The sequence below is a fragment of the Chiloscyllium punctatum genome, chromosome 10 (assembly GCF_047496795.1).
Source record: "Chiloscyllium punctatum isolate Juve2018m chromosome 10, sChiPun1.3, whole genome shotgun sequence".
In the NCBI taxonomy this organism is placed as follows: Eukaryota; Metazoa; Chordata; class Chondrichthyes; order Orectolobiformes; family Hemiscylliidae; genus Chiloscyllium; species Chiloscyllium punctatum.
The window spans coordinates 14,685,758-14,710,882 of record NC_092748.1 but is presented as its reverse complement, the minus strand read 5'-3'; the positions used below and the strand labels follow the sequence as shown (position 1 = coordinate 14,710,882).

General features: G+C 42.6%; 1 long non-coding RNA gene across 1 annotated transcript in view; it reads left to right on the top strand.

The window, feature by feature from the left end:
- Positions 1-21,553, top strand: part of LOC140481914 (uncharacterized) — a 29,742-nt gene extending 8,189 nt beyond the window's left edge. Inside the window, exons 2-3 of the long non-coding RNA XR_011961635.1 lie at positions 11,081-11,264; positions 20,868-21,553. This is a non-coding gene — a long non-coding RNA (uncharacterized lncRNA). The remainder of the gene's footprint in view (positions 1-11,080; positions 11,265-20,867) is intronic.
- Positions 21,554-25,125: the final 3,572 nt, after the last annotated feature.

The window sequence follows — 25,125 nt, the reverse complement described above, 5'->3', positions numbered from 1 at the left end:
GTACAGCACATTGGTGAGGCCGCTTGTAGAATACTGCATACAATTCTGGTTGCCCCTCTCCAGGAAGGATGTTGTCAAGCCTGAGAGGTTGCAGAAAAGATTTACAAGGACATTACTGGGACTTGACGATTTGAGCAATAGAGAGAAGCTCAAAAGACAAGGGCTTTTTTACCTGGAGTATTGGAGGCTAAAGGATAACCTTATTGAGGTTGATAAAATCATGACTGGCACGGATAGGGTGAAGAGTCAAGGTCTCTTTCCTTCTTTTCCAAGGAAATCCAAAACTAGAGGGCGTAGGTTTAAGGTGAGAGGGGAAAGATTTTAAAAAGGAGCTGAAGGATAACGTTTTCATGCAGAGGGTGGTGCATGCGTGGAATGAACTGCAAGAGGAAGGCGGGTACAATTACAACATTTAAAGGCCTCTGGATGGGTGTATGATGGGAGGGTTTCAAGTGATATTGGCCAAGTGCTGACAAGTGGGATATGTTTGGATATAATGTTTGGATAGCAAGACTTTGCAGAGTCTGGTCCTGTGCTCTATGACTCTCTGTGATAGGGAATAAGTAGAGAAGATTGAGATGCTTTTGGAGACTAGGAGCCATAAAAGTAAAATTGAGGCACATCCTTTAGGGGCAATAATAGGAAACATTTCCACTGACAGAAAAGTGCTAGATGTTTGGAATTCTTCCACAAAAAATAGGTAGATGGTGGATCATTTGTTTATTTTAAAATCTGAAATTAATGATTTGCTCTTGGTAAAAACATGTTAAGATATGAGGCAAAGACAGGTGTGTGAAGTTTTGTCACAGATTAGCCATGACCTCACTGATCAGTGGAACTGGCCTTAAACTCCAGAAATCATTCTTTGAACCTCTTCATCTTTCCATCCCCTCAAAATTTACATTTTTCAACTTGGCATTTGATCACTTGCAATATAGGGTGAGGTTAGCTCCCTTTGTGGTCAGGATTCAAGTGTTGAAGTTAAGTAATCATGATTTGGTTAGGGGGAGGGGACTATTTTCTATGTTGGCCTAGATAGGTGAGATTTTCTTGACAGATTCACTGATTAAAGGATGATGGAAGGGTCACAACTATTAAAATGTTTATTGATTCGGTTTCATCAGCAACCTCTGGTAGTTGTGTGAAAATAACTGAGTGGAATTGTTGGAAAGCAAACATAAACGATTGCAGATTGTGAAGATTGTTAACATTTTGCTAGCTTGACTCCTTCAAAGAAACAGCTCTGTAACTCCATGTCCCGGTTTTAACTGAGTTGCAGAGGTATATCTGATTCCACGAGATTCATGCATTCAGTGAAAATAGAGGGAAAATGGTTCTGAAGATGTGAATGTTGGAGACTACAATGAGCTCCGCCTGCTCTAATGAGATCATACAGTCTTTCCACAGTTCTCTTCAAGTTTCTGTCATAATGTTTATCTTACGAATGTAACTTGTACAGGATTGCTATTGCGCAATAAACAACGTTCAGTTCTGGTCTCCTGACAGTAGGAAAGATGTTGTGAAACTTGAAAGGGTTCAGAAAAGATTTACAAGGATGTTGCCAGGGTTGGAGAGTTTGAGCTATAGGGAGAGGTTGAATAGGCTGGGGCTGTTTTCCCTGGAGCATCGGAGGCTGAGGGGTGACTTATAGAGGTTTGTAAAATCATGAGGGGCATGGATAGGATAAATAGACAAGACCTTTTCACCAGGATAGGGGAGTCCAAAACTAGAGGGCATAGGTTTAAGGTGAGAGGAGAAAGAAGTTAAAAAGGAGCTAAGGGGCAACATTTTCATGCAGACAGTGGTCTGTATACGGAATGAACTGGCAGAGAAAGTGGTGGAGTCTGGTACAATTACAACAATTAAAAGGCACCTGGATGGGTTTAGGAAAACAAAGGGTTAAGAGGGATATGGGCCAAATACTAGATTGCTTTAGGATATCTGGTCAGCATAGACAAGTTGAACCAAAGGGTCTGTTTCCATGCTGTATACCTCTCTGACTCTATCTTGTTTAAGATAATAACCTCTTCTCATTAAGACTTACTATTGGTTATTCCACTGAAAGCCAAATAGGGATCCAGTCAAGGGAAAAGGAATGGTGGCAATTTCATTCTATCCCTAAATATCACAAAATGCAATCTGAAGCTAAGAACAGTTTAGAAAACAGAAGACTCAACTAATTCATCCACAAAGCTTTTCTATTCCCAGGAAACAGTCAAAAATACTGAATGCAACAAACCAGACATGTGATTTCTCATATGGTAACATATTCAGAACTGCCTTTACTTCCAATTGTACAACTACATGGGTTCGGCGAAGTGGAAATTGTTGGGCTTCACTCCCTTCAGTGAAGGTAGTAGAGCTCCTAATGAAAGCGGTTATCATCTCATCCACACCAGCCTCCAACCCTCTGAGAATGCCTTCTCCAATTTTGTTCGTTTCCCTTCTTCCTTCATCCTGTTAATAAATGCAATTCTTCAGTTGCCAAGACCTTACTTCTGGAATTCTGTCACTAAATCTCTCTGCCTCTTTCACTTTTGCATTCATGTATGTTCAAGAACAATCCTTAATTAGCATGCCTTTACCTCCAAGTAAGATGCAAGAATCTCATATTCTTGTCATCTAATGTTACGGTATCCACCACCATAACAAGAATACCATCTGGACCCACAATAACATCAGGGAAAGTATTCTTATAAACCAGTGCCTGCAGTTCTGCTGTGTACTTCTGAGAGGTTCAAGAATTGTGGTAGCCCTCAACAAAAACAGCATAAGCATCTTGGATTTAAATTGTAAAATTTCCTAAGGCATTTCACAGGACCTTGATGGACAAAATGTCACACTGGTTGATGTACAAAGAATTTAGAACATGGGATCAGAAGCTTCAACAAAGGGCTAGATTTTAAACACTGTCTGACGAGGTTTGGTAAGGAAGTAAGATCATAAGACCTTAAGAAATACGAACAGGAGTAGTCCATTCGGCCCCTCAAGCCTATTCCTCCATTCAATAGGTTCATGGATGATCTGACATCCCTCACGTCCACTATCCTGCCCTTTCCCATAATCCTTGATCCTCCTACTAATCAAGAATCTATCTATCTCAGCCTTAAATTTACAAGAGGATTCTGTCCCCACAGCTCCCTATGGCAAGGAATTCCAAAGACACTCAACCATCAGAAAGAATAAATTGTCCTTCATCTCAATCTTAAATTTGTACCCTTTTATTCTGAGACTATGCCTTGTGGTCCTAGGTTCTCCCATGAGGGCAAACACCCTCTCAGCATTTACCCTGTCAAGTCCCTTAAGAATCCTATGTGTTTCAATGAGATCACCTCTTATTTTTCTGAGTATGTCTCAACCTGTTTAGCCTTTGCTTATTAGACAATTCCTCCATACCATGGATCATCCAAGTGAACCTTCTTTGAACTTCGTCCAGTGGAATTATATCTTAAGTAAGGAGAGAATTACTGCTCACAGAATTCCAGGTGTGGTCTTAACAGCACCTTGTACAGTTGCAGAACAAGTTCATTAGTCTTATTCTCCAACCCCTTGAAATAAGAGCCAACATTTCATTCAAGTTCCTGATTACCTGTTGCACCTGTTAGCTATCCTGTTCACAAGTATCCCTAAGTCCTTTTGTGTTGCAGCTTTCTGCAGTTTTTCTCCATTTAAATAATATTTTTTTTTGTTTGTATCCCCCTCTCACAACCTGCCTTTCCACCTATTTAGTATTGTCTGCAAATTTGGCTACAATACATTTACTTCCTTCCTCCAAATCATTAATTTTTATTGGAAACAGTTGCAGCCCCAGCACTGATTACTGTGGAACCCCACTGGTCATGGGTTGCTAACATGGAAAAGAACCCATTATCCCCACTTGCTGTTTCTTGCCCATGAGCCAAAATACTTGCAGCATCCATAGGCTCTTATCTTTATAACCTAAACTTTTGTGAGGTATCTTGTGGAATGACTTCTGGAAATCTAAATACCACACATTTACTGGTTCCCCTCTATTCACGCTGAGACTTCTTAAAAAACTCTTAGTAAAGTAGTCAGACATGACTTCTCTTTCATGAAGCCAGGTTGACTCTTATGATCAGGTATGGTTTTACAAATCTACTGCTATTACTTCCTTCTGCTTTTCCAACAATAGATGCTAGGTTAATCAGCCAATAGCTACCCACATTTTGCCGAGGTTGGGTATCTATGGTGTGAACACTGTAAAGGGGTGTTGTTGGGATTTATGGGATTATATTTTCAAACATAGAATGGTACACTACAGGAACAGGCCCCACGTACCACGAACATGATGCCAAATTATACTAATCCCTTCTGCCTACCCTTGATCTATATCCCTATGTGCTTATCTTAAAGTCCCTTAAATGCCCTTATTATATCTGCTTCCACCATCACTTCAGGTAGCGCATTCTAGACTCCTACCACAACGTGTTAAAAAAAACTTGCCCCTCACATCTCCTTTGAACATCCCCCTCTCACCTTAGGTGCATGCCGCCTAGATTTAGACATTTCAACTCTGGGAAAATGATTCTGACTGTCAACCCTATCTATGCATCTCATGATTTTATTGACTTTTATCAAATGCCCCCTCAGCCTTCACCACTCTCGAAAAAACAACTTGAGTCTTTTTTCTAGCCTCTCCTGTGTGTTTTGAAATGTTTACATTTCTGTTATATGTAAACAGGTTGATTTTGTTCTATTTTTCTTCACTTTTGCGTAATAAACCTCTGCTATATTGTTAAAATCAAATCTGCAGCATTGCATTCTTGTATTTCAAAGAAAGGCCACATAGGTAAAACCAAAAAATACTTTGAATCAGATTTCAATCGTGGAACTGACATGACCAGTATTAACAAGGTGGGGGGGGGGGGGGGATGATCATAACACTAACTTTTGGGGGAGATGGTAATTAAAGGCTTTTCCTGCTCGCTTGGATGACTGGGGAAAAGAATTGTCTAAATTAAAGAAGAACTGGAGAGTTCTCCCTTGTGCTCGGGCCATTGCATATATCTCGACCAACATCAGTGAGTAGACACACAGGAGGCTGGAAGATCACAGCAAGCCAGGCAGCATCGGGGAGTGCAGGAGTCAATGTTTCGAGTGTAACCTTTCTTCAGGGTGTCTCCAATATTGGTGAAGCAGCTGAATAGTCATTATCAACTGCTGTCCACAGAACGTAGTTACGTGCAAATTTGACTGCGACATTTCATTCACTACAACAATGACTACACTGCAAGAACAATTGATTAACTGTAAAAACTTTAGAACTTTCAAAAGCTGACTGGGGGCAGATGTTCGCAGGTAAAGTGACGGCTGGAAAATGGCAAGTCTTCAGAAATGAGATAAATAGAGTCCAGAGAAAGTATATTCCTGTCAGGGTGAAAGGAAAGGCTGGTAGGTAGAGAGATTGCTGAATGACTAAAGAAATTGAGGGTTTGGTTAAGAAAAAGAAGGAAGCATATGTCAGGTATAGACAGGACAGGTTGAGTGAATCCTTAGAAGGGTGTAAAGGCAGTAGGAGTATACTTAAGAGGGAAATCAGGAGGGCACAAAGGGGTCATGAGATAGCTTTGGTAAATAGGGCTATGGAGAGTCCAAAGGGATTTTACAAATAACTAGGGAGAGAATAGGGCCCCTCAAAGATCAGCAAGGCAGCCTTTGTGTAGAACCGCAGGAGATAGGAGAGATACTAAATGAGTATTTTGCATCAGTGTTTAATGTGGAAACGGACATGGAAGATATAGAATGTAGAGAAATAGATGGTGGCATCTTGAAAAATGTTCACATTACAGAGGAGGAAGTGCTGGATGTCTTGATATGCATAAAAGTGGAAAAATCCCCAGGACCTGATCAGGTGTACCCTAGAACTCTATGGGAAGCTAGGGAAGTGATTGCTGGGCCTCTTGCTAAAATATTTGTATCATCGATAGTCACTGGTGAGGTGCTGGAAGACTGGAGGTCGGCTAATGCGGTGCCATTATTTAAGAAGGATGTTAAGGACAAGCCAGGGAACTATAGACCGGTGGGCCTGACATCGGTGGTGGGCAAGTTGTTAGACGGAATCCTGAGGGACAGGATGTCCATGTATTTGGAAAGGCAAGGACTGATTAGGGATAGTCAACCTGGTTTTGTGCATGGGAAATCATGTCTCACAAACTTGGTTGAGTTTTTTGAAGAAGTAACAAAGAGGATTGATGAGGGCAGAGCAGTGGATGTGATCTATATGGACCTCATAAGGTGTTCGACAAGGTTCCCCATGGGAGATTGATTAGCAAGGTTAGATCTCATGGAATACAGGGAGAACTAGCCATTTGGATACAGAACTGGCTCAAAGGTAGAAGACAGAGGGTGGTGGTGGAGGGTTGTTGTTCAGACTGGAGGCCTGTGACCAATGGCGTGCCACAAGGAATGGTATTGGGTCCACTAATTTTCACTATTTATATAAATGATTTGTATATGAGCGTAAGAGGTATAGTTAGTCAGTTTGCAGATGACATCAAAATTGGAGGTATAGTGGACAGCGAAGAAAGTTAGCTCAAATTGCAACAGGATCTTGATCAGATGGGCCAATGGGCTGAGGAGTGGCAGATGGAGTTTAATTTGGATAAATGCGAGGTGCTGCATTTTGAGAAAGCAAATCTTAGCAAGACTTACACACTTAATGGTAAGGTCCTGGGGCGCGTTGCTGAACAAAGGGGCCTTGGAGTGCAGGTTCATAGCTCCTTGAAAGTAGAGTCACAGGTAGATAGGATAGTGAAGAAGGCGTTTGGTATGCTTTTCTTTATTGGTCAGAGTATTGAGTACAGGAGTTGGGAGGTCATGTTGCAGCTGTACAGGACATTGGTTAGGCCACTGTTGGAATATTGCGTGCAATTCTGGTCTCCTTCCTATCGGAAAGATGTTGTGAAACTTGAAAAGGTTCAGCAAAGATTTACAAGGATATTGCCAGGGTTGGAGGATTTGAGCTTTCGGGAGAGGTTGAATAGGCTGGGGCTGTTTTCCTTGGAGTGTGGATGCTGAGAATTGACCTTTATAGAGGTTTATACAATCATGAGGGGAATGGATAGGATAAATAGACAAAGTCTCTTCCCTGGGATGGGGGAGTCCAGAACTGGAGGGCTTGGGTTTAGGGTGAGACGGGAACGATATAAAAGAGACCTAAGGGGCAACCTTTTCACACAGAGAATGGTGTGTGTGGAATGAGCTGCCAGAGGAAGTGGTGGAGGCTTGTACAATTGCAACATTTAAAAGCATCCGGATGGTATATGAAAAGGAAGGATTTAGAGAGATATGGGCCAGGTGCTGGCAGGTGGGACTAGATTGGGTTGGGATATCTGGTCGGCATGGACGGGTTGGACCAAAGCGTCCGTTTCCATGCTGTACATCTCTCTAACTCTCTGACTCTATGAAGTCCTGAAGTTATGAAAAGCACAAAGTATACATAAGGCTTTCTTTCAATTCACTGCGATATTTCTGTTGCTCTAAGTTAAATTTTCAAATTAATTATGGAATTTTAAGGCTTTTAAACAACTTTGACATCATTCATTTGGTTACAGTTGCAGTGAGAAGGGAGAAATGGCAACACATAATGGCACCTCTGAAATCTCCACACCCAACTCCAAACAGTTTCTTATCTTTGCATGTCTGGTTTTGCCAAGCCTGCAGTTTTACCTCATCAGAAAGAAAATTGCAACCGTTATTTAGAATTAGCAAAGAATATCTTTTGAAGTGGCAGGCATCTCATCAATACAAGATGGCAAAGTTGCTTCTGGAGTTCCAAAAGCAAAGTGATCTTTGTTATGCCTAGGTGAGGATTGTTTTGCATTGCCGATATGAAAATGTGCCATCAACAGCAGCTCACCATCAAATAGTAAACTGCTGCTGTCCTCCTCCTATTTTCTGACCTTCTTCTATTCTATAAAAGTTTCTATGATTCATTTGGTTGAGGCACTGAGACACTCCATAGACTTCCAGTTTTATTCTTATTCCAGATTTCCTAATAGTGCTTTCCACTTCTTTAATGAAGGAACCACTTTGAGAACGGGCTGTATTGCTATTATATCAATACAGGAACAGATCTCTAGCCTATCCCCAGATCTCATTCTGACATTCAATTAAACCATAGCTGATGTGTATTTTAACTCCACTGGGCAGCCTTGACTCATATCCCTCAGTAGCATGACCTACGAAAAATCTAACCATCTCAGTTTTTAGATTCTGAACTGGCTGCAGCATCAGCAGCTTTTTGAAGGAGAGAGCTTCAGATTTCTACTTACAGTTGCGTGAAGATATGTTTCATAATGTCACCCCTGAATTGCAAACCTATTTTTAAAATTACATCTCTTTCTGCATTCCCCCACATCCCCCAACAACACTTCCATAGTAAGAAATGGCTTCTCTCTGTCAACCTCATCAAATGCTTTAATCATCTTAAACCCCTCTCATATATTACTTCTCAATGTACTTTTATAAAAGGTCTATGCCATCTATTCTCAATATATTACACTTTTGCATTCTGTGAACCAAAATCACACTGCAACCCTTCCAAACCATGTGGCCTGATATCCAGTGCTGTCCACAGTGCTTCACGTGAATCTAAATCTTAACCAGAGATTTGTACAACTATAAATAATTTCCACCACATCTATTTCAGTGCCTTGAGATAAAGGCCAGCATTTTAAGAAAAAGTGGCTGAGTGTCAATTTTTTTCATGTTTCATGGAAGGTTTGCCTCCATGAAGCCTAGTGTGACTTCTCACTCTATTACATAGGCACCATGAGCCTCTAATGCCCCCACTCACCGTATCCGCTGTCACACAGCAGGCAAAAATATCTGACATTGGCAGAATCCCCCAGGATTCCTGAGGCTGAAGCTATCTTTAAAGCCCCCATAATGCTCCACCTTCTGGCAGGAGCTGCTATTCACTGTGCATGCAGTGGAAGGACAACAACAATGAACTGTTCTCAGGGCATAGAGGTAGCAAGGCTGATACTTAATTGCACATATATCTCTTTCTGTTCAGGGACAAATTTGCACAGGTTACCAGTTCTTAGATTCATCCAATCTTAAAACCTTACTGAAGGGAATGCGACTTTTCGCCAATGACCAGAGTAACTCAACATACTCTTGTTGTTCAATGTGGCACTATTGCATACTGGAGAGTCTTCAAATGACTTTTTCATTCATTCATGGGGGGTGGGTATCACTGGCTAGGCCAGCATTTATTGCATTAAAGAAATAACCACATTTCTGTGGTTCTGGAGTCACATGTAGGCAAGGAAGGAAGGTGACAGTAGTGATTATAATGAGGTCAGCCAGGTGAATCTCATAGACTATGAGTTCCTTTCTTGGACGAGACTAATAGCCCCAGTCAAGGAACCCTGACTGACAGATATGAACAGGATTGTGATGTGAAGGGCACTGCTTGTCACTGGCCACTTGGGTGTTTCCCTTCTTCCTGGTGGTGGAAATTTGAATAAAGATTTGTGCACCTTGTGTCTCTCACTGTGTCTCTCACCTGCACACACACAACATGGGTACTGGGGAAAAAATAAACACCACTGCAGTTAGGCGGTAGTGTGGAGTTAAAAAAAAATTTTTTAAATAAAAAAAAACAGGAGTGTCAGGGAAAAAAAGAAAAAAAATGAACAGGATTGTCACACTCCCTTTTAGACTTTCTTAAAAACCTTCTCCTCTGTTTTTGGTTGTTCTTCAGTCCCACACTACTGATCTTTGGGCACCTGGTGTGGAGGGGGAAGGGTAGGTCAGAGGATATCCTCATGGGACTGCTCCTGGGCCTGGCCAAACTGGCCATAAACCGATCCAGGCAGTGGACCATGGAGGGAGTCATTAGGGCTGATTGCCTGCCCCTTTTCTGTGGTTACGTCCATGCCCAGGTGTCCCTGGAGAAGGAGCACCACCACCCTCGAGGTTTTCAGGGAGAGGTGGACACCGTAGGGAGTGGAGTGTTTTAATTCCCCCTCCAACTCTATTTTGATCTAATCCCTGCCCACCCCTTCACTTTTTGATCTCACAGCATTGCCCTTTGTCGAGGAGGGCACTGCTTGTCACTGGCCACTCTGGTGTTTCCTTTGTTCCTGGTGGTGGAACATAAATAAAGATTTACACATTTGTTGTTCTTCGCTGTGTCCAACACCTGCACAGACATGTCATGGGTGCTGGGGAAATATAAGCACTACTGCTGCTCGGTGGTGGTGTGGGGGAAAGAAAAAAAAGAAGAGGAGTGTCAGAGGTTCTATTCACTCTGGGAGCTGGATCAGTCTCAAGGACTCTCCATTGTAAATAAAGGAGATGACGATGGGATACTGGCCTCTGTGCAGTTACTTCAGTGACATTGCTGCTGCTCACTGTCCTCAGCTTCCTCTTTGGATGATTGCCACTCCCCCAGCATTTCAAAATCCATCGCACCCCCTTCTTGCCTGATATCACTGTACTGCATATAAAGGTCATGCAGTACACTTTGTCTGGAGTGTACTACAGCCCACCCCAGACTGATCAAAGCATCAAAACCTCATCTACAGGAAGCCTAATGTACCGCTATGGCCTTGGCCAAAGAATGGGTTACATTATGTCTACATTTAGCCTCAGTTAGGAAGTTGCATAATGGAGTTATCAACCATGGAGGGTAGCACTTTGTCTCCCAACAACCATCCTTGTAAGGCCTCTGGCCCTTGACGGTTTATATTCCTCCATACAGTAACAAATGAGCAATCAAAGAAGGAGGACCATGGAATGCCTCTAAAATGACTTTTAACAAAGGAACCTTATGTTGATGCATGCTGCACAAGACATGTTGGACATGTATAGTCAGAGATTCTAAGTACTGTGCAATGACTGATACTTAGTCCCCCGTCCACTCCCTGCATCACCCAGGAAATATGACATTGTGTTTAAGAATGTGTTGGTGCATACTTATAGTTCCAGGTGAGAGAAAGTCAGCTCCGTACCCCTTGTGCAGCCAAAAAGGTCCTGGGTAGTATTTGTGAATTGTAACCTAAAGGTGACTTTGTCGAGATTGATCGTGAATATTTCTCCTTCACAGGGTTGACCATCTTCAGTGGCCAGTGGCGTGGTTGAGATTGTGCTTGTGACCAGGTTTTATATCCCACACAGTTGGACACTGCATACATTTCGCATGCAGGATGGTATGGTTACAGATGTCTTCAACCTCTGCTGTAATGGTTCCATGATAATGCAATTGCCTCTTGAAGAGACTCCCATCACTCGTAAGTTGTAGTAATAATAATAATAAGCTCATAAGTTGTCCATTGACCATGAACAGTCACTAGTATGCAAGGCCAAGTAAAGGTGGAAGACTTCCTTCTCAAAAAGGCATTATTGACCAAGTGAGTTTTCACGACAATCACCATTATTGTGAGTAGTTTTAATATTCCAGAACTATAGAATTCCACTGGCTGCCATGGTAGAATTTGAACACCTCATCAGAGCATCATGCTTGACTTCTAGATTACTAGTCCAGTCATATTACCATAATGCCACAATCTCCTCCACTGAGAATAAATAATTGCACGCATTAGATAGCATCTTTCGCAACCTCCAGATGTCAAAATACTTCACAGCCAATTAAATACTTCTGAAGTCACCAAGTCAGCCTTTGTTTACATATGGAGAGTTCTCAAAACTGATGCAGTCCCAGAGTGAATAGAACCTCTGACAATCTGTTCTTTTCTTTCTTCTTTTCCACACACCACTGCCTAACAGCGGTAGTGCTTATTTTTCCCCAGCACCCATGTCGTGTGAGTGCAGGTGTGGGACACAGCAAAGAACAACAAATGTGTAATCTTTATTTATATTCCACCACCAAGAAGAAAGGAAACACCCAAGTGGCCAGTGACAAGTCGTGACCTTCTCAAAGGGCAATGCTGCATGATCAAAAAGTGAAGAGGAGGGCAGGGATTAAATCAAAATGGAGTTGGAGGGGGAAATAAACCACTCCACTCCCTGCGGTGCCCACCTCTCCCTGAAAATCTCGATCGGCCATGCTGTTATTGAAATAAAACAAAGAACTGCAGATGCTGGAAATCCGAAACAAAAACAGAAATGGTTGGAGGACATTCAACAGGTCTGGCAGTACCTGTGGAGAGGAAGCAAAAATAACATTTCAAGTCCAGTGACCATTCTTCAGAAAGGGTTTCTGACATTTCTTGACATGACCTTATTGAATGTTGGATCAGGATTGCGCACTGAACGACCAACTTCTGCTCCTTATTCGTGTTATGTACTGGACTAGAGGTGTGCGTTTCAGTGGCTTATGAAGATCAGATAAATCAGGTGGGAGTACAATGGAAATAGATTCAATGTGAAATTACAAAAACGGGATGGGATAGGTATTTGTAAAAGAAAATGTTTGCATTGTTATGAGGAAAGAGAACAAGTGATTGGGAAAAGAGCTGACTGAGGCACAATGGGCAATAGTCTCCTATGCTGCATGGCTCCATGATGCTATTTCAACAGTGACCATGCTTGAGAAAAGTACTCTGTTGGCTTTAAACACCTTGGGGTGTACCAAATCAATGTTAGACACTAAAAAAACAACTATTTTCTTTTTCCAAGTCTGAACCTAGGAATCTCAGGATATACATTAGTGGCAGGTCAATTACACGCTCAGCTACCGGAGGATGTTTAATTGAAGCATTTACTTAAGTTTTAATTTTAATGAAAACCTCTTTGGAACATTGTTGGAAAGTTGTATTTTCCTGACTGGGATAGTACAAGCTCAGTTCTGAAGAACTTACACAAAGCGGCTCCTCCAATAGAGATCACATAACCCAGCATATGCTACAAATCAAAGCTGAGCCATGTGACAGTGGTGAATTTATCTACCCAGTGTTCAAACGAATATAGAAGACAATCAAGGTGAGAGGAAGGAAGGAAAGAAGAAGTAGATTAAAATTAAAATGTATCACAACTTTAACATAGCCCAAAGTGCTTTATGGCCAGTGAAGTATAAAATAGAAAATTAAAAATGTCTTTTCACACAAGTTCTTTCAGATCCTGGGAAATAGAGAAAATTAATTTAATGTGTGATAGTTGGTTATGTCTTTCTGAGGAGAACTTGGCTGGGTGGGAGGAAAGCTGAGCTGGGGTCCTCTGCTGGTGAAAACTGGAAACTATGAGGAAATGAGACAACAATAGAGTTTGAATGAGAGAGATGGCACTTGTAATGAATCACTTTTCTCTGCCTCTCGAACATCTGTGGTTTGAATTCAAACAGTAGTCTTTTGCACTCTTTTCTCCCACATCGCAACAAATTAATGTTCGCAAAATCAATTTTGATTTAAAAAGTAACCCAGTCTGCCAACTCCATGATCAGCAAGAATGCGTTTGATTGCAGTCCCTTATCATATGGGCAAGTTGCATTTCTACAGCACCCTTAACATAGCAAAATGTCACAACGTGCTTTGCAGGAACACAATCAGACAAACATTGACACTGAGCTATCTAAAGAGTTATGAAGGCAGGTAACCATCTGCTTGGTCAAAGGTGGAGGTTTTAAGGAGCATCTTTAATTAAAAGGGATGGGTTGAGCGCAGGAAGAGGCTGAGAGAGTGGTGTGGGAAAAGGAAGTTCTGGTTTGTGAGGCGTTGGCACCGAGAATGGGGAAAATGGTAGCTGGTCTGGGCACCTCTCAGGCAGCTGTCAACCTGGAGTCTCTCAGCAGATCTCAACATGGTCTCTCAGAGGTATTTTGGCTGGTCTCTCGGTGGCTTGAGGCAGTGCCTCGACTCAGCATGTGGGTAGATCCTACCTGGATATGTTCCCAAGGCACCAGGGGAGATCAGGGAGGCGGCAGTTCCAGCAGCAGCAAAGGTATCTGCAGTGGCGATGTCCAGAACAGACAGCAGAGCAAGATAAGTGGAGAACTCTTTATTTTCTTAGTTTTAAACTATTACCTATTTACTTATTTTTCTACTATTCTTTGAAGCAATGCTTAACTTTTTAACTCTCTTCTTATTTTGTACCTAAGCTCTTTTTGTACCCAGGTACCTTGGTACCTAAAATGGGGCCATCTGTGCTGACATTACACACTTTTCACTGTACTCCTGTGCTTGAGTACATGTGACAATAAAAACGAAACCCGATGCTGATAGAATGGTCTGCACCTGAACTGTGAGGGGACTGGTGTTCTTGCGAATTTCATAACCAGGGAAGTTTCAGCAGGTTTTAATTAAACAGTGGAGGCAAGGGCCCAAATTTGGAAAATTATTATGAATCAAAGAGTGGGGAAATTGCAACAGAGGAAGGAATTAATGTGGAAAATAATAAACTGACAATGACAGGAAGGAACAGAGAATACACATCTGAAGGACATGACTATGACTAGGAATTATGACTAGATATGATGAGGGATTACAAAAATAATGAAACAACAAAATTTAAGGCACTGTATTTAAAAGCATGTAGCATTAAAAGCAAAATGAATGAACTTGTAGTACACATTCAGATAAATAATTGGCTATGACTGAGATGTGGCTATGGGATTACTCAGACTGGTATATTGTTGGTGACATTTAGAAAGGACAAGCAGTTACTAAAGGTTGGAGGAGTGGCTGCTGAATTTATTAAAGATCATATTAGCACAATGGAGATGGATGACCTTAATTCAGGAAATCAGGAATTAGAAGCAGTCTGGGTAAACGTTTGGAATGATAAATGCAAGTGCGGATTCTCTAACTGTAACCATGTGGTAAGACATTCACCTCAAGGAAGAAATAACGGAAGCTGGTAAAAGTGTGCAACAAATATCATGTGGGCTTTTAGCCAACATATAAACTGGAAAAATCAGATGAGTAAAAGTAGTCCAGAAGAGGAATTCATTGAATATTTCTGGAAGGTTTCTTGAATCAGCATGTTATAGTCAAGAGTGTGGTGCTGGAAAAGCATAGCAGATCAGGCAGCATCCGAGCAGCAGAAAAATCAATGTTTCAGGCAGAAGTCCTTCATCAGGAAGCTCTTCATTTGGGCTTTTGCCTGAAACTCGATTTTCCTGCTCCTCGGATGTTGCCTGATCTGCGGTGCTTTTCCAGCACCTCACTCTTACCTCTAAGTTCCAGCATCTGCAGCCCTCACTTTCACTCAGCATATTATAGCACCAACCAGAGAGCAGTCTACACTAGGCCTGGTTTTGATCAGTGAGACAGGATTAATTGTTGATCTTATAGTGAAAGCAACTGAGATAAAATCAAACATAATACGATTGAATTTTACGTACAGTTTAAGAGAGAGAAGAGTGAGTTCAAGACTACAATTTTGAATTGAATAAGGGTAACTATGAGGGTATGAAAGCAGAACGAGTGATAGTGAACTGATAGTTTAAGATAAGGAATAATTTGATAGAGATGTACTGGCAAAGATTTAAGGAGATGTTCCAGAAAACAGAGACTGGATATATTCCAACGAATAAGAAAAATTCCAATGGATGTACCTCCATCCGTGGTTAACTAAAAAAAGTCAAAAACAGTATAAAATTCAAAAAAAGACATATAATTCTGGTAAAATACAAGAGAAAGCTAGTCAAAAATATAACAGGTAGGAAAAGTTTCTTCAGACATTTTAAAAAAGAAAAACAGAGTTAACATAGTAAATGTTGGTCTTCCAGAAAATGAGTCTGGGAGATTAGTAATGGAAGATAAAGATTGGTAAATAAATTAAACAGATATTTTGTGTCAGTCTTCACTGGAGAGCAAACAGAAAGCATCCTGGAAATAGTGTAAATCAGGAATTAAAAGGGAGTGAGGAACTCAAGAAAATTCCAAGGAAGTAGTAATGAGTAAACTTTTAGAAGTGTGAGTTGACAAGTTTGCCAGATCCCGATGGATTTCAGTCTAGGGTCTTAAAAGAAGTAGCCAGTGAAAAAGTTGATATGTTGTTTTTAATTTTCCAAAAATCACTACGTTCAGAGAAGGTTCCTTTGGATTGGAAAATACCAAAATAACTCCTTTATTCAAAAAAGGCGGAAGGCAGAAAGCAGGAAACAATCGGCCAATTCGCTTAACATTTGTCACAGGGAAAATGTTACATGGGCCAAATGCTGGCTAATGGGACTATATTAATTTAGCATATCTATTTGGTATGGATGCATTGGACCAAAGGGTCTGTTTCCAAGCTGTACAGCTCTATGACTCTATTGATAAAAATATCATAACAGGACACAAATAAATAAATAAATTCAAGAGAACCAATGGCTTTGTCAAAGTAAAATCATGTTTGACCAATTAGTGAAGTTCTTTCAATAAGTAATTTGTGCTGTAAATAAAGGGGAAACTAGTCCATGTATTATATTTAGATTTCAAGAAGGCATTTGATAATGTGCCACAGCAAAAATTATTGTGGAAAACTAAAGCTCATGGTGTTGGAAGTAACATATTGGCATGCATAGAAAATTGGCTGGCTAACAGGAAACAGAATGTATGAATAAGTAGGTATTTTTCATGTTAGTAGGATGTAAGTAGTGTGCTGCAGAGTAGGTGCTGGTGCATCAACTTTTACCATCTATACAAATGATTTCAATAAAGAGATCAAAGATATGGTAGCTAAATTTGCTGATGACACAAAGATAGGTAGCAAAGTGAGTTATGAAGAGGACCTAAATAATCTACCAAGGGACATAGACACGTTAAGCAAATGGGCAAAGATCTTGCAAATGAAGTAGAATGTGGGAAATTGTTCATTTTGTCAGGAAGAATATAAAAGAAGAAATATTATTTAATTGGTGAGACATTGCAGAACTCTGAGATGCAGAGAGATTTGGGTGTCCCAGAGCATGAATCACAGATGATTAGTATGCAAGTGCAGCAAGTAATCAAGAAAACTAATAGAATGTTATGATTCATTGCAAGGGGAATTGGATGCAAGAATAGGAAGGTTATGCTTCAATTATGCAGGGCATTAATGAGACTGCACCTGGAGTACTGTGTACAGCACTAGTCACCATATTTATGGAAGGATGTTTGTGAGTTGGAAGCAGTTTAGGGAAAGTTTACTAGACTAATATCTGGTTTGTGCACATTTCCTTATGAGGAAAGACAAGATCTGTTTCCCTTCGACTTTAAAAGAGTCAGAGATGACTTAATTGAAAAATACTAGATCCTAAGGGGACCTGACCAGATGGCTGTTGAAAGGATGATTCCTCTTTTGGAAGAAGGGAATACCCATTTCAATTAGTGAAGAGGAAACATATTTTTCTTTCAGTGGTTTGTGAGCCTTTGGAACTGCCTTCTTCAAAAGGCAGGGGATGCAAATTCTTTAAATATTTTTAGGGCAGAGGGAGATTCTTGATTACCAAGGGAATCAAGGAATACCAGGACTATGCAGGAGTACAAAGTTAAGGTTAAAATCAGGTCAACCTTAATCAAGTTGAATGGTGGAACTGGTTCGAAGGGTCAAGTGGCCTAATTTTGTTCCTTGTATATGTTTGAGAGGTTTGCTAAGGAAATTACAGACATTGAAAGTTTGACAAATACATGTTTGGCCACCAAATGGACAGCAAAGAAAAATGGACATATCCAAGAGGCCAGAACTGGAGGACTGCAGAATTCTTAGTGAATCGGGCAGGCTTGAAGGCAGTACAGGGAGAGGGAAGGCCATGGAGGGAATTAAACATAAAAAATGGCTACTTTAAATTTGAGGCAATGTAGATCAACAGATTGATGATGGTTAAAGAAACTTTGTGAAAGTTAGGTGATGGACAAGCAGAGCTTCAAATGACCTGAAATTTATGGGAGATGATAGGAAAATCTGTTCAAGTTGAAATTGTCATTGAAAGAAAGAATTTTTAAACCTAACTAAGTATTTTCCACTTTTTCCTGCTGATATTGCCTCCCTTGGGTATCACACTGGAAATAAAGCCTTGCTATTCCCAGCGTTGTCACAAAAGCATGGCAGGGTAGCATAGCGGTTGACACTGTTGTCTCTCAGCGCCAGGGACCCAGGACCCAGGTTTGATCCCAGCCTCGGGTGCCTTTCTGTGTGGAGTTTGCACATTCTCCCTGTGTCTGCATGGGTTTCGTCCCACAATCCAAAGATGGGCAGGTTGGGTGGATTGGTCATGTTAAATTGTCCTATAGTGTCTAGGGATGTGCAGGCTAGATGGCTTAGCCATGGTAAAATCCCCAATTTGGATTGTGGGGTTGTCTGGATGGGATGCTCTTCCGAGGTTCAATGGAGACTCGATGAGCCGAATGGTCTGAGGGTGGAGTGCGGGATGTGGACAAGATGCGTTGGAGGGCAAACCGCCTCAACCTGTCTACCCCTCTCCCCCACTCCAACCTCTCACCCTCACAACACGCAGCCAACCGCCTCAACCTGTCTACCCCCCTCCCCCACTCCAACCTCTCACCCTCACAACACGCAACCCTCCAATCCCTCTGCTCCAATCCTGACCTCACCATCAAGCCTGCAGATAAAGGGGGCGCAGTGGTAGTCTGGCGCACTGACCTCTACACCACTGAAGCCAAATGCCAACTCGAGGATACCTCTTCCTACCACCCCGTCGACCGTGACCCCACCTCCCATCACCAAACCATCATCTCCCAGGCCATACAGAACCTCATCACCTCAGGAGATCTCTCACCCACAGTTTCCAACCTCATAGTCCGGGAACCCCGCACTGCCCGGTTCTACCTCCTTCCCAAGATCCACAAGCCTGATCACCCTGGCCGACCCATTGTCTCAGCATGCTCCTGCCCCACTGAACTCATCTCTACCTACCTCAAAACTGTCCTATCCCTCCTAGTCCAGGAACTCCCTACATATGTTCGAGACATCACCCACGCCCTCCACCTCCTCCACGACTTCCGTTTCCCCAGCCCCCAACGCCTCATCTTCACCATGGATATCCAATCCCTCTACACCTCCATCCGCCATGACCAGGGCCTCCAAGCCCTCCGTTTCTTCCTCTCTCGACGTTCCCAACAATATCCTTCCACGGATACTCTCATTCGTTTGGCCGAATTGGTCCTCACCCTTAACAATTTCTCCTTCGAATTCTCCCACTTCCTCCAGACCAAAGGGGTAGCCATGAGCACACAGCTCTTTGTTGGCTACGTAGAGCAGTTGATCTTCTGTAATTACACCGGCACCACTCCCCACCTCTTCCTCCGCTACATTGATGACTGCATTGGCGCCACCTCGTGCTCCCCGCAAGGAGGTTGAGCAATTCATCAACTTCACCAACACATTCCACCTTGATCTTAAATTTACCTGGACCATCTCTGACACCTTCCTCCTCTTCCTGGACCTCTCCATCTCCATTAATGACTACTGACATCTTTTACAAACCCACCAATTCCCACAGCTACCTGGATTACACCTCTTCCCACCCTACCTCCTGTAAAAATGCCATCCCATATTCCCAAGTCCTCCACCTCCGCGGTATCTGCTCCCAGGAGGACCAATTCCACCACAGAACACACCAGATGGCCACCTTCTTTAGACACCGCAATTTCCCTTCCCAAGTGGTTAAAGATGTCCTCCAACACATCTCGTCCACATACCGCACCTCCGCCCTCAGACTCCACCCCTCCAACCGTAACAAGGACAGAACGCCCCTGGTGCTCACCTTCCACCCTACCAACCTTTGCATAAACCAAATCATCTGCCAACATTTCCACCACTTTCAAACGGACCCCACCACCAGGGATATATTTCCCTCCCCACCCCTTTCCACCTTCTGCAAAGACCGTTCCCTCCGTGACTACCTGGTCAGGTCCACGCCCCCCTACAACCCACCCTCCCATCCTGACACTTTCCCCTGCCACCACAGGAATTGCAAAACCTGCGCCCACACCTCCTCCCTCACCTCCATCCAAGGCCCTAAAGGACCCTTCCACATCCATCAAAGTTTTACCTGCACATACACCAATATCATTTATTGTATCCGTCGCTCCCAATGTGGTCTCCTCTACATTGGGGAGACTGGAAGCCTCCGAGCAGAGCGCTTTAGGGAACATCTCTGGGACACCCGCATCAATCAACCACACCGCCCTGTGGCCCAACATTTCAACTCCCCCTCCCACTCTGCCGAGAACATTGAGGTCCTGGGCCTCCTTCACTGCCGCTCCCTCACCACCAGATGCCTGGAGGAAGAACGCCTCATCTTCCGCCTTGGAACAATTCAACCCCAGCGCATCAAAGTGGACTTCAACAGTTTCCTCCTTTTCCCATCCCCCACCTCACCCCAGTTCCAAACTTCCAGCTCAGCACTGTCCCCATGACTTGTCCTCCCTTCCATCTGTTCACTCCACCCTCCCCCCCCAACCTATCACCTTCATCCCCTCCCCCACCCACCTATTGTACTCTATGCTACTTTCTCCCCACTACACCCCCCCACCCCGCCCTCACTTATCTCTCCACCCTTCAGGCTCTCTGCCTGTATTCCTGATGAAGGGCTTTTGCCCGAATCGTTGATTTTACTGCTCCTTGGATGCTGCCTGAACTGCTGTGCTTTTCCAGCACCTCTCTAATCTAGACTCTCATCTCTCATGTCAGTCCACAATTAAAAATACAGAAAAATAAAGAAATGGTATGATCTTTATACTACTAACAAAGTCAAACAGGGCACCTTTCCACAAGAGAACCATTGCAAAACTGCACTTAGATGAACAAAAACTAGCATTTATACAGTACCCTCCATCACCTCCCAATGTACCTTGCAGCCAATAGTCACGCTTGAAACGTTGTAACTGTTGTAACACGAAACAGGGAATAAATTTTCACAGATTACACTGCAATATGATAATCACTGGATAATCTATATTAAATGTTATTAGATGGTTAATTAGTGAACATGACCTTCTGTTCTTCTTCAGCAGATTGATGTGGAATCACTTATAGTCACTTGAGAAGGCAGACAGAAATCATAACTGGTGGCACCTCTGCTAGTACAGCACTTCCTCAGCAGTTCACTGGGAGTAGCAGCCAGGATTATGTAAGAAAATCCCTGGAGGGAGACATGAGCATGCAACATTTTGACCCAGTGAGAGAACTCTCAAATCTGTAACTTTTGAACAATGCTCTGGGATATTCAGTGCCAGCCCGATCGAGCAGAAGAGAGAGAAGGGGCCTCAGCTGGACAATTCATGCAATGTTGCATTTATTTCCCATCGCTGCACAAAATTGCCAACACTGGTTGGATGTAAACCAGGATATCTCCTCACTTGACCTTTCATCACCAAGAACCTTGCTCCGCCTCCCCCTCTCATTATTGGATGCTGATCAATGTATCCTTGAGTGTATTGCCTTCCTGTGACAGATGGAGAGCAAATCATCTCTTTGTAACCTGATTGGTGAATCAGTCTATCTTTACAGTCAGCAAAAAGGTTCAAAGAAAATGACAATCTTTTATTTTTAAACGGCTCCAGGCCTTTCTTCCTGAGCTTCTGCTCAAAGCAGATGTCTGGCCGATGTCAGTCCAATCTGATGAACCTGCACCCAGACTTGGGGCTCAAACAAAAGCCATACTGATTTGTTGGAGGATTGCGACTCCTACAGAGAGCTTGCACAGACAAGTCAGGCTGAATGGCCTCTTTCTTTTCCGTAATCATTCTATTCTGTGGCTCCAATGCTGCCCTTGAAGCAGCTGCGCCAGTGAAGAGAATGTCATCCTTCTGGAATGTGCTTTTGCAAAGAAGTTCTGGGGAGAGACGCAGTGGTTTTTGTCAAAGTCGTCCCAAGTGGTTTCGTGGTGCAGGATTTTGTTGCTCTATGGTCTGTTCCTAGGGATGCACACTGAGACAAACATTGACTGCTCCTGGACGACCATAAACTCAGTGAAAGACCCTCTTTGGTCTTCCCAAAACTTGTTGGTCTTCCAGGGTAAAGACTGGCACATTCCAAGGTCCAGGACTAGGGGCTGAGGGATGCACTAAAACCTGGGGCACTTACCGCCAAGGCGCAGTGGGAAAAGACCACTGTCTACAGTCTTTCTGCCGAAGTTTAAAAGGCATGGGTCTGCTCAGTTATCAGACCCTCTTGTCATTTTGGCAATACAAACCCAATAGGCAGAAGGGTTCTTCTGTACAGTATGATTCTATGATTCACATCAGAGGGGAGTGTTACAAGAAAATTTGACACTGAGTTTCCTCAGGAGCTGGCCAGAACAGGCGATCGAAGCCTTCGATCGAAGAGGTAGGTTGCAAAGATAGCGTGGAAGAAGGAGATCAAGTCAAAAAGATCGAGAAATTTCGGGAAGGCATTGCAGAGTTTAAGCAGCTGAATGGATGGCTGCCAGTGGCTAAGCAATGAAAATCTGTGATGCACAGGAGACTACAATTGCAAACTGCAAAGATCTCGGAGAGCTGGAGGGGATTATACGTGGCCAGTATAAGACCATGAAGAAATTTGAAAACATGCATGAGAATTTTAAAAATCAGTGTTGCAAAGTCATTGAGTATGGGTGTGATCGCTAGCTGATCTTGTCGGCAGTGACACGGTCACCAACTTCAGCTGTGTCAAAAAAACTTAATATATGATATGCTCATTTCACCTCATGCAATCTCTTCCACTTTATGCATTTATTTCCTCCCTCTCTTTTAGATCTTCAATGCACGACACAGAATCACTTCATAGACTGAGGTTGCTAGGCAACCTCCTCTCAGGCTTCCATCAACTACAGAACACCTTTAGCAACAACGGCTTGAAAGAGGTTGTTCGTCGCTAAAACCTTTCTACCCTTTGATGTTCACACATGTCCTTAAGTCAGAAGGTCACAGGTTGATGTCCAATCTTCTTGTTACACAGCACAGTCGTGTGGCTACGCAACAACCCAAAAGATTCTACACAGGACAAACAAAGGTTGACCCCTTTACATTGCTGTCCATGCTTGGCCGTACAGAGTCATTTATAGGATCCGCACAGTGCAAAAAAAATCCATGTCCCACTTTGGAGACCTTTTCTGTAAAATCTCAGTGGGGCAAACATTGCACTGTTGGGGGGACTGACTTCTGAATGAGACATTAAGTTGTGGCCCTACCTGCCTTCACAAGTGGGTAATAAAGGTTGCAAAGGGACTATTTTGATAAACAGCAGAAATATTCTCTTCCATATCACGTACCAATACTTATCATTTAACCAATAACACTAACAACAGATGAATTAGCCATTATAATACTGTTTGTGGAACCTTGCAGCAGACAGATTGAGAGCTTTGTATCAAAAAAACAACACATCAAAAGTGCTTCATTGGCTTTAAAGCATTTTCAAACAAACTGAAGTTGTGAAAGGCACTATATCAATGAAACTCTTTCAGTTAGCATTTTCGTCGCTCATACCTATAAATGCAATTAGGAGCAAACCCACTATAAAGCGGGTGTAAACAAATCCCATAAGTGTTTTTTGTGAGATAAGTTTATACTTACATGACATTATACCGCATCAAAGAGGGTTTTTCACAGCAGAATTATCCAGCAGAGCTACACACTGAGCTTCACAAGGGTACTTAAGGGCAGATGGCCAAAAGCTTGATCAGAAAGATAGATTTTAGATTACTTACAGTGTGGAAACAGGCCCTTCGGCCCAACAAGTCCACACCGACCCGCCGAAGTGCAACCCACCGATACCCCTCCATCTACCCCTTACCTAACACTACGGGCAATTTAGCATAGCCAATTCACCTGACCTGCACATCTTTGGACTGTGGGAGGAAACCGGAGCACCTGGAGGAAACCCACGCAGACACGGGGAGAATGTGCAAACTCCACACAGTCAGTCGCCCGAGGCGGGAATTGAACCCGGGTCTCTGGCTCTTTTACCCAAAACGTCGATTTCGCTGCTCGTTGGATGATGCCTGAACTGCTGTGCTCTTCCAGCACCACTAATCCAGTATTTGCTTTCCAGCATCTGCAGTTATTGTTTTTACCTAATCAATGTAGAGCAGTGAGCATGGGGTAATGGACTTGGTGTGAGTCAGGTCTTAGGTGGAAGAGCTTTCAGTGACCTTATGTTTATAGGGAGCTAAGTAGTATTAGCATGAACAGAATTGGAGAAAGAATTGGGGAATTGAACTAGGTGGGTAGCTCCTTCAGAGAGTTGCAGCAGGCTTCCTTCTATGTTGTAAAATTATATGATAGCAAGTGCAGTCAAGGATTCAGTCCATGGCTCAGTGCTCAGAATACCCTCCCTCCTGTGCTCACTACTGTTTTGCATATGACAGTCTTAACACACACCTGATAACACACACAAGGCATAGTATTCCACACTTTTTTATAAATGTAAAGCAATCTTGTAAGAAAGAAAATCATTGTCCTGAATTTACAAGCATTTGCAATTAGCCTCTGACAGACAATGGGAGATCATCAGTATCTGCAATTGCCTGGTTTTGCACATATAGGGCATTGGTTTTCAAAGTGTGATGCACATTTGCAGTTGAAAAGAAACTTCAATTTGCAAAGCACCATTCATATCCTTAGAACATCCTAAGATGCATTACAACTAATTAAGTATTTTTGATGTGCAGTCACTGATGTATTGTTGGGTAAACACAGTAATCAATTTGCGCACAGCAAGCTACCAAAACCAGCACCATGATAATGACCAGATAATTTGTTTCAAATCTTTTTACAGCCATCTCAGGGAGTTTGATAGCTGATCAAAAAGACTCGACTCATCTCTCTGAGTTCCTTGCTTCTGCGTTGAGCTGCTCAATTCTTTAGAGCGAGGCCTGAACCCACAGCCTTCTAACACAGAGGTGTGAGTGCTAATCACTGGGGCACAGTTTTCACACTTCCCACCGAAAGCAAGCTTGAGCAATGCTGTCTGAAGCTCAGTGAAGTATGGTTTTTAAATACCAGGAGGTACAGAGGATGAAATCTGACTATGGTGATAACATTACAAGTCTCAATGCAACGTCAATTCATTGGGAAAGAATATCAGACAGTAACTACACTTCAAAAATCAAATGACATCAGGTTTATTTGAAATTACAAGCTTTCGGAGTGCTGTGTGGTATAGACAGGTATAAGACGTAGTATTTCTAAGTAAAAAGTTGACAAGCACCCTTGTTGAATCCTTTAATCAGTTAGGAGGTGGACTGCAAAATCCAGATTCCTTTCAAGTCTTTGTCCCTAGATA